This window comes from Phragmites australis, chromosome 14, assembly GCF_958298935.1.
Source record: "Phragmites australis chromosome 14, lpPhrAust1.1, whole genome shotgun sequence".
Classification (NCBI taxonomy): domain Eukaryota; kingdom Viridiplantae; phylum Streptophyta; class Magnoliopsida; order Poales; family Poaceae; genus Phragmites; species Phragmites australis.
The window spans coordinates 24,312,080-24,325,553 of record NC_084934.1 but is presented as its reverse complement, the minus strand read 5'-3'; positions in this window follow the sequence as shown (position 1 = coordinate 24,325,553).

The window sequence follows — 13,474 nt, the reverse complement described above, 5'->3', positions numbered from 1 at the left end:
ATCCAAGTCCAACTGACTTAGCTATCTAATTAATTTACGAACTAAACACATAATCAAGATTATATCTAACAACAATGAACACATTGCTCCCCGATGAGGTCACAAGCTTAGAGGCCCTACTTTTCATGTCATCGTAGAAAAAACAATGAGTGCAAGTTACAACAACTATCGCCACAAGTTGATTGTCTTATCCAATCATAGATTTCTAGAATCTAGTACGAGGTTCAATGAACAATGGCTTTGTCTTCAAGCCAACAAACTGTACTTCTTTCATGGGCAAATTTCGAACCCAAAGCAGCAGAGTATAATCCAATTGATCAAACGAGAAAAAAATACAGGCATACAGTACATACGAGCTGCTTTATGATCTTGGTATGTTCCTCCATGGTCCCTCTCAATCTGAGGTGGTGGACCTACATTGAAGGTAAGCGTACACAGAATACTGCATAATTTTACGCTTTCAATGATGTATCATATATATCAGACTCATAAGGCATCTAGCTTAGCAAATAGTACACTCTAGCATAACAAATGAAACATCCTAATATTTTAGTTCCGAATCTACCACTGCTCTCAACCGTTTGCCATCGTCGATTCTCTTCATGTAAATGATGTGTACTTTTTGCCCCCTTAGTATTCAATCTTATAATAACAGCGCTACTACTAGAAATCTCTTAGAAGCTTGTAAATTGGACTAACAAACCCATCGCTTCGTCTTCTTTTCTGTCCAAACATTCCCTGTTGCAATCTCTTAGAAGCATGTGGGCTCCATGACCATTTTGTTGGCTTACACAATTTGTACGCAAAATGCATTACGCCAAAGCTAATTTTAATATTGTACAGTGATCTATTGTTTTACAAGAATGAGTTCCTTCTTCGCTGTAGATTTTCCAGTGCATAAAGGATTCCGATGCCAACTACAAAGGTAGCAAGAGATAAGATAAGGATGGGAACTTGATGTTGTGTTTCCAACTTTGGCCACATAATCTTTTTACAAAACATGGATACGGATCGAAACACCGTGATCCTGATGGTATTTTTGTAGGAATAACAGATCATATAACAGATGGGTCAATATGTACGAATTCCATTTTTTTTACGGATCAAAAAATCGTAGTCGATTTATTGATGTTTTGTCAGTCAATTCTGGCCTCCAAAAGAGGAGAGCAAGATCAATTGCAAACAGTAGGATACGACTGTCAAAATTGTACCGTGCATCGACAGCCGACGAGGAAATGCCATTTTCATTCTCTCAGAAAAGTGATACAACAAAATGTCAAAAACAAACCACACAATCTATATCTGATGCATAGCGATATATGTATATGAATGTACATAAATAATTTAACTTCTAACTTGCGAGAATTTCAGAAGATGCATGGTAATCTCTCCGGTCATAAATACATGTCGTTTTAGATGCCGTTTTAGATAATACATGATCTTCAATGTATAGATTTAACCACTATTTTCAATTAAAATATATTTATAAAATCTATTAAATTTGTGATATTATAAAAATATTAATTTTTTAAGATAAATCTACACATATGATTTTTAAGGTTTCTAAACCAAATATTTTAAAAGCTATTATTAGTCAAAATTTTAAAAATTTAACAGAACATTTTTCAAAACAACATAAATTTATGACCGGAAGTAGCAATCAATATACCCGTATCTATTTCAAGAGATGCATAATAGCAATCAATGCGCCGGTATCCACTGAAAGATATGCATGGTAGCAATCATTGTGTCCACATCTATTTCAAAAGAGGTATAATAGCAATCAATGTACCCATATCCATTCAACGATATGCTTGGTAGCAATTAATGCATCCGGGCAGTATAAATAAACTAACTTGCCCCTTCCCGTCCTACTCATCAAACAAAGCAAAGGTCAGTTCAGCCATGAAGGGCAAGATCGCAGCAACTGCCTTGGTCCTGCTCCTCCTGACCTTCGGTGAGTGATGTAGTTCATCCGGACTCCAAAGCATGAAAGGAAATGAGTAGTCACGCCGCATCAGCTGATGATTTAGCACCTACTTGTATCATCGGGGTATTAACCTGATGGTTAACTAACTGCATGCCTCGTGATTAATATTGGTTGGTTGGTTCATTTGATTGAGCAGGTTCCGAGGCCGAGCTGTGCAAACGCAGGAGCCTCTTCGAGGGGTGCATCAATAATGCGGCCTGCGCTGCCTCCTGCATCACAGGCCCGGGGGGCTACACCGGCGGCTACTGCAGCGCAGGCACATCCGGCAGTGCACGTGCACTAAGGACTGCACAGGTGGAGGCGGTGGAGGAGCTAAACCCCCGGCGGTGGAGGCACAATCGGCGGTGCATGTGCACTAAGGACTGCGCAGGTGGAGGCGGCGGCGGTGACGGTGACAGTGGAGGAGCTAAAGCCCCAGCGCCGGAGGATGACTCAGGGTCACGGGAGGATGAGCAGATGGCGTTGACAGCGAGGGCTCGGAGAGCCGGAGGCCATGCGTGATTTGGCTGAGTGTCACAGAGTGACTCTCTTGCATGGCAACTCGATCTTGAGTTGAAGATAATAATGAATTGGTTTTGTTACCTGTGTCCGTAGTTGTTTTACTTGAGAAAACCGGTAGAGTGACATCAGAGGCGCCCGTTTTGGTGGTCGGCAGCGAGCGGAACCGCCGTATCCGGCGGCAGTCGATGGGTGTGCTGGAGGTTCCTTTCACGAGGAGGGAGAGATTTTTTTTCACCTACCTTTCAGTTGAAGGGTCTCTCATACCTATAAATTTGTTCACCACTCCTCCAACATAAATCTCAATACAAATAAATGATCATCATAAACCATGCCTCCGCATACCCTTCTAGAAATTTCTCTTCCATAATTGCATTCAGCTTTCACTGCTATGGTGGGCCCATGTTTGGAGAGGGGCAGAGGGCAAAACATTGTACACTGGAGAAGAAAAAAAGAACAAACTCTAAGAGTATGTACAATGTGGTGTTTAGATCAGATGTTTATGGAAAAAAACTAATTTTTTTTCTTAACTGCAGTAACATAGGTGCTTAGGCGGAGGGTAATGTGTTTACTTAAGCACCACTGCTTATATTCATGTTAAAATGCTATTTAACTATATTTAAACATCTGTATTATTGCTAAAACACTATTTAACTATATTTAAACATCTGTAGTCTTTATTTATATTGAAAATTATAATTTTTATGTAAATGCTTAACACTCTCTTCCCTTAAGCACCTAACATTGTTTATGCCCTAACCGTCCTTACGCTAACACAATGCACAAGCCCATGTTTTGCAAGTCATTAGTCATCAAGCCTAGGATATTACAACGTGAAGAGCAATCATGATTAGTCAGCTCAGTTACATATTAAGTGTTCTAACTAATTTATATGATTATGATGAGTGGTTAAAGTTTGAGAGAGTCATTTGCATTCATGTGGAAAAAGAAGAATTGTGTTGCTTGATTTGGATGTAACCTAACGACGAGATGAGCCAAGCTAAAGGTTCTAGATTGGAGATTGGTTTGCATGATGATGGTTCTAGATGTTGTGTCTATATGGAACTGATGAGTTTTGGACGGATTTCATGTAGAAGAGTTTAGTTGTCAAAGGATTTATCATTGGAGTTTAATCTGATCCAAAGAGGAACTAGCACAATTACTGATGAATGTAATGGCTAGAAGCACCACACATCTTCCTATTGATGAATTTAGCATATTAATTAATAGCAAAATTCAGTGCAAATTTAAATTTTTTATAGTAAATTAAACCAATTAAAATCAAGAATATATATATATACAGCGAGGCTATTCTGCGCCTGTACGCAGTTGCTATTCGTACCGCTCACATCCCTCAGTTACAACCTGAAATACTGTGAGTTACAACTTGTTAGGTAAACTAGTTACAACTTCACGTCCAGAAATGCATAATTGCAACACGAGAAGCTAACACTGTGAGTTACAACTTGTTATTCGCACTGCACACATCCCCTAGTTACAACCCGAAACACTGTGAGTTATAACCCGAAATACTGTGAGTTACAACTTGTGGGGTGTGCGCAGATATAAACTACAGTGAGCATACCTGCAGAATATATATTAATTAGCCAAGTATTCCAAAATGCACCAAATTTATTTTAAGCCTTAAGTTGATTCATGCACAATTGGTTTATGACTTTTATGCTTCTTTGAGTGGAGATTTGAATTGAATGTCTCTCACTTTAAAATCTTTTCTTAGATTTTTTCTAACTCTGATCCAAATCAAATTTAAATCTATTCTTAGTTTCTATTCAGCCCAAATCCAAATTGAATTCGAATCCTTCCTCAAGAATCAAGATCCTAGTCCAAATCACAATTCAAATATGTTTAATTTGAATTTAAACCTAATTCCTTATTCCATTTTCCTTTTTCTCTCTTCCCGGGCCGAACCTTTTTCCCTTCTCTCTCGCGCGGCCCACGGCAACTGGCCCGGCCTTTCCTTCCCCGCGCTGGGCCGTGACCGCACCGCTTGGCCCACTCGGCCTACTCACCCTCACGTTGGACAGCTCGCCTGCGCGCGCATCTACGTGAGCGTGGACGTCCACACGTCGCACATCGGACGGCCGCCCGCGCCTCTCCTTCTTCCTCCAGCGCGACGTCGCACCACGCTTCGGGAAATATCGCCGCGACAACCCTCCGCGCCCTCGCTCTCTCTCCTCTCTCTACCCTCACAACACGTTGCCCGAACGATTGACGCCGTGCGACTTCCGTGCCCGCGCTCGCGCATGGCCGGTGCAGAGTCGCCTCTGCCACCGCGCGAGGCCCAATGGCTAGCGCCGCCATAGTGCCGTGCCGTGCCTTCGCACCCTTGCCACCTCTCTGTAGCTCCCTCCCCTAGCGCAGCCCCGGCTTCTCTTTTTTCCCTTTTACCCCACTCCACCGCCACCACGCCATTGCACGCTACCGCAGCTCACCGCCGCAGATCCACTGACCACGTGTTGCCGAGGAGCTTCAGGACCTTGCCGCTGTCCCTGTGCCGCCGTTCGTTCACCGGAAGCCTGACAGGAGCCCGCCCGAGCTAGTAGCCGAGCAGTGCCGTCATCGTCTCTTCAACAAATTGCTGGCCGTCGCCCTGCTCGTCGTCGTTTATGCGCTCGGTGAGCCTCCCAGTTCCCCCTCGCGTTCGCGTAGATAGCATGTAAGCGTCCCTCAGGCTCCCTCTTAGCTTGTTGTCGCGCGCCACCGTGTGTTTGTCTCCGCCGCCGTGCTTGCGCTTGTCACTGATGTGCTTCTGCTCTGTAATGCGACTCAGCTATCGTGCCGTGATGCCTAGAGGTGCTAGGCCTCTTTTCCTTGCAAGTTGGCACCTCCCAGTGCAGGGGAGGTGTTGCCCAATTTTCTCACGCCGCTGCACTCTCCTCTAGCCATCGTCTGGTAGTGTTTCCACTGTCAGTCGCCGTCGACGAGCTCCCCTCTGAGTCTGTCGTGCCGTGTAGTATCCCGGCGTCCGCTCGTCGTCGTGAATCTTTGGCCGGAGCGCATCGCCGGCGAGCATTCCGCCGCAGTTCCGCTGCAATTCCTTGTTGCCGGGCCATTTTTCCCCCTTGGCCACCCTACGCGTCCACGCGCCTGCGAGCGCTTAACTAGGCTACCGCCCGTGCGCCATATAGCCCAGCCAAGCCGACCGTGGCTTGGCCTGGCCGATTGGGCCATGGCTCGACCTAGTGGCCAGCTAGCCTGCCAAGCCAGCCTGGCTGCCAAAGGCCATGTGTCCGTGGGCCGGCTCAGCTCTTGTAGCCCGCTAAGCCACCCAACCCAAACCTGAGCAGGTTGACATTGTGCAGCCCAAGCCCAGGCCGACCCATCCAGGCCCAGACACGGCCTAATATGGGCCATCTCGGCCCAACTGGTACTGTTCATGTGGGCATGGGTTACTGTTTATGTGGGCCCCACTCATGAATAGTACCTTTTGTATTTTCCAATTTAATTTAGATTAAATCTTCCAGGAGCCATAACTTTTCCGTTCTGACTTCGATTTCGGCGATTCTTTCACCAAAATTCATCTAAAATTGAGATCTACTCATCTGTCATATTGTGATATCCATTAGGACTCATTTGGTTTTCCTTTTGGTGTTATTTGATTCTTCTCTAGTATAGCCATTATTGATTGTAGTCGCAATTGCAGAGTAACCAAAGTTCTGCGAGTGCTACGCAGGAAGCATCAGGAGCGAGGAGGATCCTGACTACAACCAAGACTTTGAAGAGAATTTTAGAGAAGTCAAGTCCTATTTCTTTGATCATATTGAACCTATGTTTTCAACTAATCTACTTGATCAACTAAAACCGGACTTATTATCGCATATGCTATGTATTGCGCCTTTACAAATCACTTGCAATAGTTAATCCTATTAAATAATTGCCATACCATAAATGTTATCATCCAGTATACATATCACCCTAAGATTACCTATTGTTAACTATAATAACAATGGATGACGCATTGATATCTAGCATGCTTAGGATTGAATACGTCTCCCCGGAGACGTCGCTTTTAAAAACACCTCTCCTAGAAGATAAGATTACTGTTATCAATGATAACTCATATACCTTGAATCCTTGATGGTTGTGAATTCCGTGATGGTTGTGAAATCCTTGATGTCATGTGGGATTTGGAGGGTGATGTGTAAAAATGAGTGAAAACTGTTTGGTGGGGGCAAGTGGAGTAGTACTCCGGATGAGGATGCTCTTGGGGGCTTGAGTCACCTCTGTTGTGTTCATTGCTAGAAGATATCTGCCCTGGTTGCTTAAGGACTGAGTCTTGTGCCGTCATGCTTAGCCACCCTCGTACAACCATGTATCCTGAATGGGCAGAACTTGACTTATCTTTCAACGGACTGAGTTGGGCATCATACTAGGAGGCTGAGGAGCAGCGAGAAGCCAAGTGTCCATCTAGCCCTCTGTTGAATATTTTGAGAGACAGCATAGCCAATCTGGTATTTTGAACATGGTCTCTTGTACTCAGAGTGTCTCGTAGAAAAGCCCAACAGGAAAGATGTTTGGAGGCTCTCAGTATGATTCGCTCCTCCGCTTGCAACGGTTGGAGGCTGAGCATATCACGTGGGTACAGTGTACAATCTCCGTAGAGTGTAAATCTATTTGAATAGCCATGTCCACGGTCATGGACATGCGAAGGCATGGTTATGCTTGAGTAGACTCTGGGTGCGTGTGTCTTGATGAGTGAGTGTGTGGACTAGATGTCCGTGTGAAGAGGTTCCGAGCTCGATCCGTCAGAAACTGTGTGGTACTGGAGGTACACCAGATGTGGTTATAGGGACTGCGGAGTGAGGTGTAGCCCCTCCCAGGACCAAAAAACCCCCAGATAAAGCTTGTTACTTGGTTTTAAACTATTTGAAACAGATTTAAAGTCAATAATAAATGATACAATTGAATACATGCATAAACCGCTTTACGCTTAAAACTAAACCGTAAAGCCTTATCCTTGAATTACCCATTTATGCATCTATCAATACCTTAAAGTAGTATAGGGCTCGCTGAGTACCTTGCGTATTCACTCTTGCTGTCATTCAGATGAGAAAGTAGACGTTGCCAACGCCGGAGGCGAATGCGAGGACGAAGAATAGTCATAGAAGTCGTGTTCGCACCCTAGTTGCTTGTGACTTGGGTCTTTGCTTTCCGCTGTGCTTTTGTTGGTCGTTTGGCCAGGTTTGTATCATTACTGTTTGGTTTCTAGCCTTTTGTACTCTGTAACCTTAATACTTATGTACAACGTTTGACTGTGATACTACAACTGTTATACTGTGTGTATCAGCTACTTAATCCAGGGACTAATACAGGAGGCACATGAGATTCCGAATCTCAGTGTCTTACAAACTCTTTCTCCAAAAGACACCATTTCGGACGATAAACACTGCCTTCTTCCCGGTTATAGAAATAATATCATTTAGTTTCCCTAAGATACCCCCACAAAGAAGAATTTATCTAATTTGGAAGTGAGCTTATCGAACGTTAAACGTTTTACATAGGCCTCACAACTCTAAATCTTAAGGAAAGACAACCCGAGACGCTTCCCAGTCCATATCTCATATGACGTGTCCTCTATAGACATAGATGGAACCCTATTTAATGTGAAAGCAACAATTTATCCCAGAAAGGCAATGGAAGATCATATTGGCTCATCATGCACCGAACAATGTCCAACAAAGTATGGCTCATCCGTTTAGACACCCATTTCATGGATGCATGTCGTGCGGAGTCAACTGTGAAACAATTCCACATTGCTTTAGATGATCATTAAATCACGGCTCAAGTATTCATCTCCATGATCCAATCGCTGGAATGTAATTATCTTGCCCGTATGATTTTGCACCTCATTATAAAACTCCTTAAACCTTTCGAAGGGTTCAAACTTTTGTCGAATACCACTTTTGGCTATAGAACTCTTCAGCACACATACATCTGTATGTACAAGAGCTAATAACTCAATCGCCCTTTCTCCTAAACCGGTGAAAGGTGACTTAGTTAACTTACCAAGTAAACATGATTCACACGTATCAAATGTTTCAAAAACAAATGAATCTAAAAGACCATCTCTATGGAGCTTCTCCATGCGCCTCTCATTCATATGACCGAAGCGATAATGCCAAATAGAAGTGGGTTTCTAATCAATGTTATAGATACACATATCCTCAAAATCCATTCACCAATGGATCATGACTATACAAAGTCATTTAAAAGCCGTACAACATTTGTCCGCATTCCTCTACTTCCAATGCAGATTTTATGATCTTAATCAAGTTAAGACTAGAACAACACTTATTCCATTCAAATTTTGAGGACAAAATGAAGCTAAAGTGCCAGTCAGCCAACACAACAACTATTTGCTATGTTGTTGATGCACATATCAACTTCACCTGTTGCCAAAAACTCTATTTTGATTCTAGTATCAACTACCCAAGAGTTACATGAGAAAATGGCAAGATTCAAGTCTATATCATTTGTATCTAGGGACAGAAGTCATACTTCCTTTCCTTTTTCTTGAGATCTTCCAAGTATTTCTGGTTTCCCTTTGACCTATCATTACATGATCACGGCCCTTTTAGTGCTATACTTGGCATCCAATGCCCCACTTTATGAACATGTAAACAAGTGAGGCTTTCAAGATCAAGTATCTTTCAGCCAAGCTCGGTTCTCCATAATGCAATATGCCCTTCAATCATATTGAAGTCATATTCAATGTGAGACAATGGTCATAAAGCGAGCAATCACGGTGTTTCTCACAAACTCCGTGAGTTACAAGATAGCATACGCTTTGCATCATTGATTTAGAACAATTCCCAATTTTGTTTCATATCAATCATCACAATTTAATCTAGAATTATTAAGGGAACTAGTTTCCAAGATCTACAAAAATATATGCAACGCTTCAATGCTATATTTGTGCGTATCCTCCAATAAACAATTTATTAGAAGATATTCCCATTTTATGTTTTGAAATCGTTTCCCTCTAACGACATATAGTGGGTCAAGATCCATATTCAACTAAGTTCTAGTGAGCTTTATCATCACAGCTAGAAATGTAGTGACATAGGTAAGCAACACTTTGCTAATCATATCATATATGACTTGTTTGTTGGGTGGCATCCAATGCCCCGGTGCCCAACTCCATGCCCCAAAGCCCAAAACTGTTTTGATAGCTTTGTTAAGTAAACCAACACTATGTGTGTGGATGTCCGACATCCATCCTATCTGGTTAAGATAAATGATGGCGTCCTGCTTTGGCAGACTTATCAAACAATGATCAAAACTTATGTATGTCCAACTATTGGAAGGGCATCAATTACTCTTAATTTTTATGAGGGAAGTTATTCTATCATGTAAAACTATCCATCTCACAGAAACCATGATAAAATAGTGTGACAGGAACATATATAGACATCACAAGCAATCATATTAACTATGACATAGTATAGCCCTTTCACATGGTGATCTCCATCGCCACGGTCCTGTCCTCCGGGTCATCATGCTTTAAGTCTTCATGATCATGTACTAGTCTACTACACTTAATAGCACTAGATGAATTACATGAGAAAATGAAGCATCACAAGTCGGCACGCAGGCCATTATATAATAACATGACAACCAAAGCCTTTGGTTGCAATTAACCATGATACGCAGGCCATGAAAATTACACACATACATCATATACACATAAAGGCCATACCAGTCACAACATTCTCTGCAAAAACAAGTTAAGTGTGGAATCGAATTCTTATGTCGCGATGTGAACATGTTATTATAACAATCTATGCATGTATGCTACGCAACAGCGGTCACATCTTGGAAATACATAGATCGTATCTATGAAAATCACTATGAAAATCTCATCATATTGATCATATCAAGCCGATTCCGAGTCATTCACAATACCTCAATTTCCATTGGATCAATCATATTGATCATCGCATGAGGTTTCTTGAAAATTACGATAACACACATAACCTCGATCTACTGTTCATCCAACCATGTAGCAGCACGCACTATTAGCATTGATGGTGATTCCAGCTGGTAGGGGTAAGTCGCACGTGCGGCTAGGTGGGAGAGCGAGCTAATCTTTTGGTCATATAGTTCCATCGATTCACACCTCATCCGACCCTATTCACAACAAAGCGTACATCAACCGATCCATCACATGAACCAATCATAAGAACAATAATAGATCCAATTTATTACTACAACATATCATCTATGTTTGACCAATCCAGATAAAAAAACTATGCATGTAGACTCTGATACCACTGTTGGGAATGGGTAGGCTACGCTAGTCTAAATAAAAAATTCTACCGCATTCACCCATGAAACCATGCTAGTAGGAGATCTTAGATCGTTACCACTCGACGCGCAGTGCAGCGGAAGAAGAGTTGGAGTAGACCAATCTAACGTCGTGCGTGTCATCGACCAGCTTTGAGCGGGTGCGTTGCTATCCTCGACCAGCTCTGAGCACCAGTCGCGCTCCTCAACCAGCTCCGGGCAATAGTCGCACTCCTCGACCAGCTTTGACCAGCAACCACACTCCTTGACCAATTCCTCGACCATCCACCGAGCGAGTCTATCGCATCCTCGACCAGCCACCGAGCGGGTCTGTCGTGTCCTCGACGACCAGTCGAGCAGGTTTGTCGACCAGCCAAGCATGTTCTCGACCAGCTAGGCAGCAGCGTCGGGATCTTCACGCTGAAGAGATCAGCACTGCAATAGCAGCATCACCTCTACTATATTCACACATACAGGAAGGAACGTCGCACGCCGGTGTGCTAGCACCATGCGTACAACAAGAAGTCATCGAAGGGCTGGAGGAAGGCAACGCTGAGATCAGGAGCCACTACCTGCAAGGCGGCTGCTCTCAGTCTCCTAACCCTAACCTTGACATCGGTGGTTAGTTTTCACACACCTGAGGTGCAGCGCACCTTCTCCGTTTATATAGAACTCACTAATGGACCTTTAATAACATAAAAGCCCATCATGACTCTAAAACCTAATGGGCCTTTAATCATATTAAAGCCCACTTGCAGATCCAATCTGCATATACGATTGCCTCTAGGGCATATCACCAACAGAGTCTTCATCAGGATCCTCTAACGAAAGACAAGCTCCCAGTCAGACGTCTATGCAACAAGGTCCCAGTGGAGCAATAGTATGAAGGCCAAGGGCACAAGAAAAGTGGCCGACGAACAAGATTACCATCATGAAAACCGATGATGACGGCATGCCTATGGAGAAGAAGGCTTTGTAGAGGTTGCAAAAGCTCGCAGGCCTTAATGCTCGAGAGAGGGTGCCATTGATCCTTTCGAAGTTCGATGGCCTCACTATGGCTCAAAATAACGCCTTGTTCAATGATGGCATCAATACGTTTCTGGAGTTCTCGGAGAACATGAAGACAAAGGGTTTCAGCGCTGCAATGAAAATGATTACCGAACTTTGGAGAAGCCACAAGAGCAAGCTTGTGAATGAGTATATGGCAAAAGGGTTGGAGCCCTTCAACAAGTACCCATATATGAAAATAGAGGATTGAAAAGCTTTTGTGGTGTTGAAGAGCTCAGAGGCATTCCAAAAGGAGAATTCAACAAAGAAGTAGCTTCGGTCAAAGAAGAAGCAGAACCACAACCTAGGCACAACTGGGTATGTGGGGAAAAGGGAGAAATGATAGGCGTCGGATGAAAGCTTAGCCAATGAAGACTGCGAGAATCCTTGGTTGCAATTCTCGGGACAATCCCTATCGTATTTGTGAGCGAGGGGTAAGCTATAAGATAGTGGAAAAATCACCTTCAAATCCAATGAAACCTAGGTAGTCGCTGAAAAGGTGAAAGAAATAGCAGCCCAATCCTCTGAAGGTTGATTCACTAGGGTCAGGGAACATGATGAGCTCTCCACTGCGTTGGGAAACTATGAGCACTCAGGTCATGTGTGAGGCATGTCCAGTTCCCTAGGTTGGAAGTTAGGCTTCCCTGAATACGTCGGGATGCATAAGAAGAGGAAGAGGTTAGGTGCAATCAATGTGCAAACATTGCCCCAGTCAATCATGGAGAGCGTTTATCAAGATGTCCTACAAAGGTTTGCAGCACGGGGAGTCGTAATTCCCAGTACAGCAGCACGTGATAGACCCATTGCTGGACTCAAGAGTAGTCAAACCTCCAGGGAGGTCGAACAACCTGTCTTCTCTCCATCCATGGAGCCTGATACTATAGACCTTCTCGATGGGCCCACGCTATGCTTGCTTGTCACAAGACTTGGTGGGTACCAAATTGAGGTTGCAAAGAACCAGGTGCATCCAGAGGTCCAGGTGTTACATACGGTCCCGATATGTCCTGGCTATGCTATGATCTTCGTGGATTTTGTACATACCAATGCCGTGGACACAAATTTTCCTATTGACCCCCCCCCCCCCATGATGAGATCCAAAAACTGGGTCAAGCTTGTCTAAAAAGGATCCAATGGAAGAAGAGGGCCATCTTGGTGCACCCGGGACCATCTAGGATCGATCAATCTGGACTTTCAAGTGCACCTATTTTTCTACCCCAACCTCAACATCGAGATGCGCCAGCTGCGCTGCCTTTGCTCACACTGTCATCTCCAATTAGGCAACCTGAGAGTAGCCCAAAGAAGAAGAAGAAGTCCAAGCCAGGGTCCAAGAAGCAACTGCCGAAGAAGTTCAAGCCCTCTTGTAAGGACTCAATCATCGAGAAGTGCGACATAGGGGCAGCTTGAACTAAGGCTAACCCAAAATTCCAGTTTGGGAAGCCCTTGCTGATGGCAAATCCACTTCGGAGGGTGAGACAACCATGTGTCAAGTTGCATAATTACTACTTGCAAGGTTGTAGAGCGAAGAAGAGTTCCTTTGTCGTCCAATACCAAAATCATTACTTCTTGAATGGGGACGGCTACTTCCTCGTGGGCTTCAATGACTTATACGACCTGTTCAACCTCGATGGCATG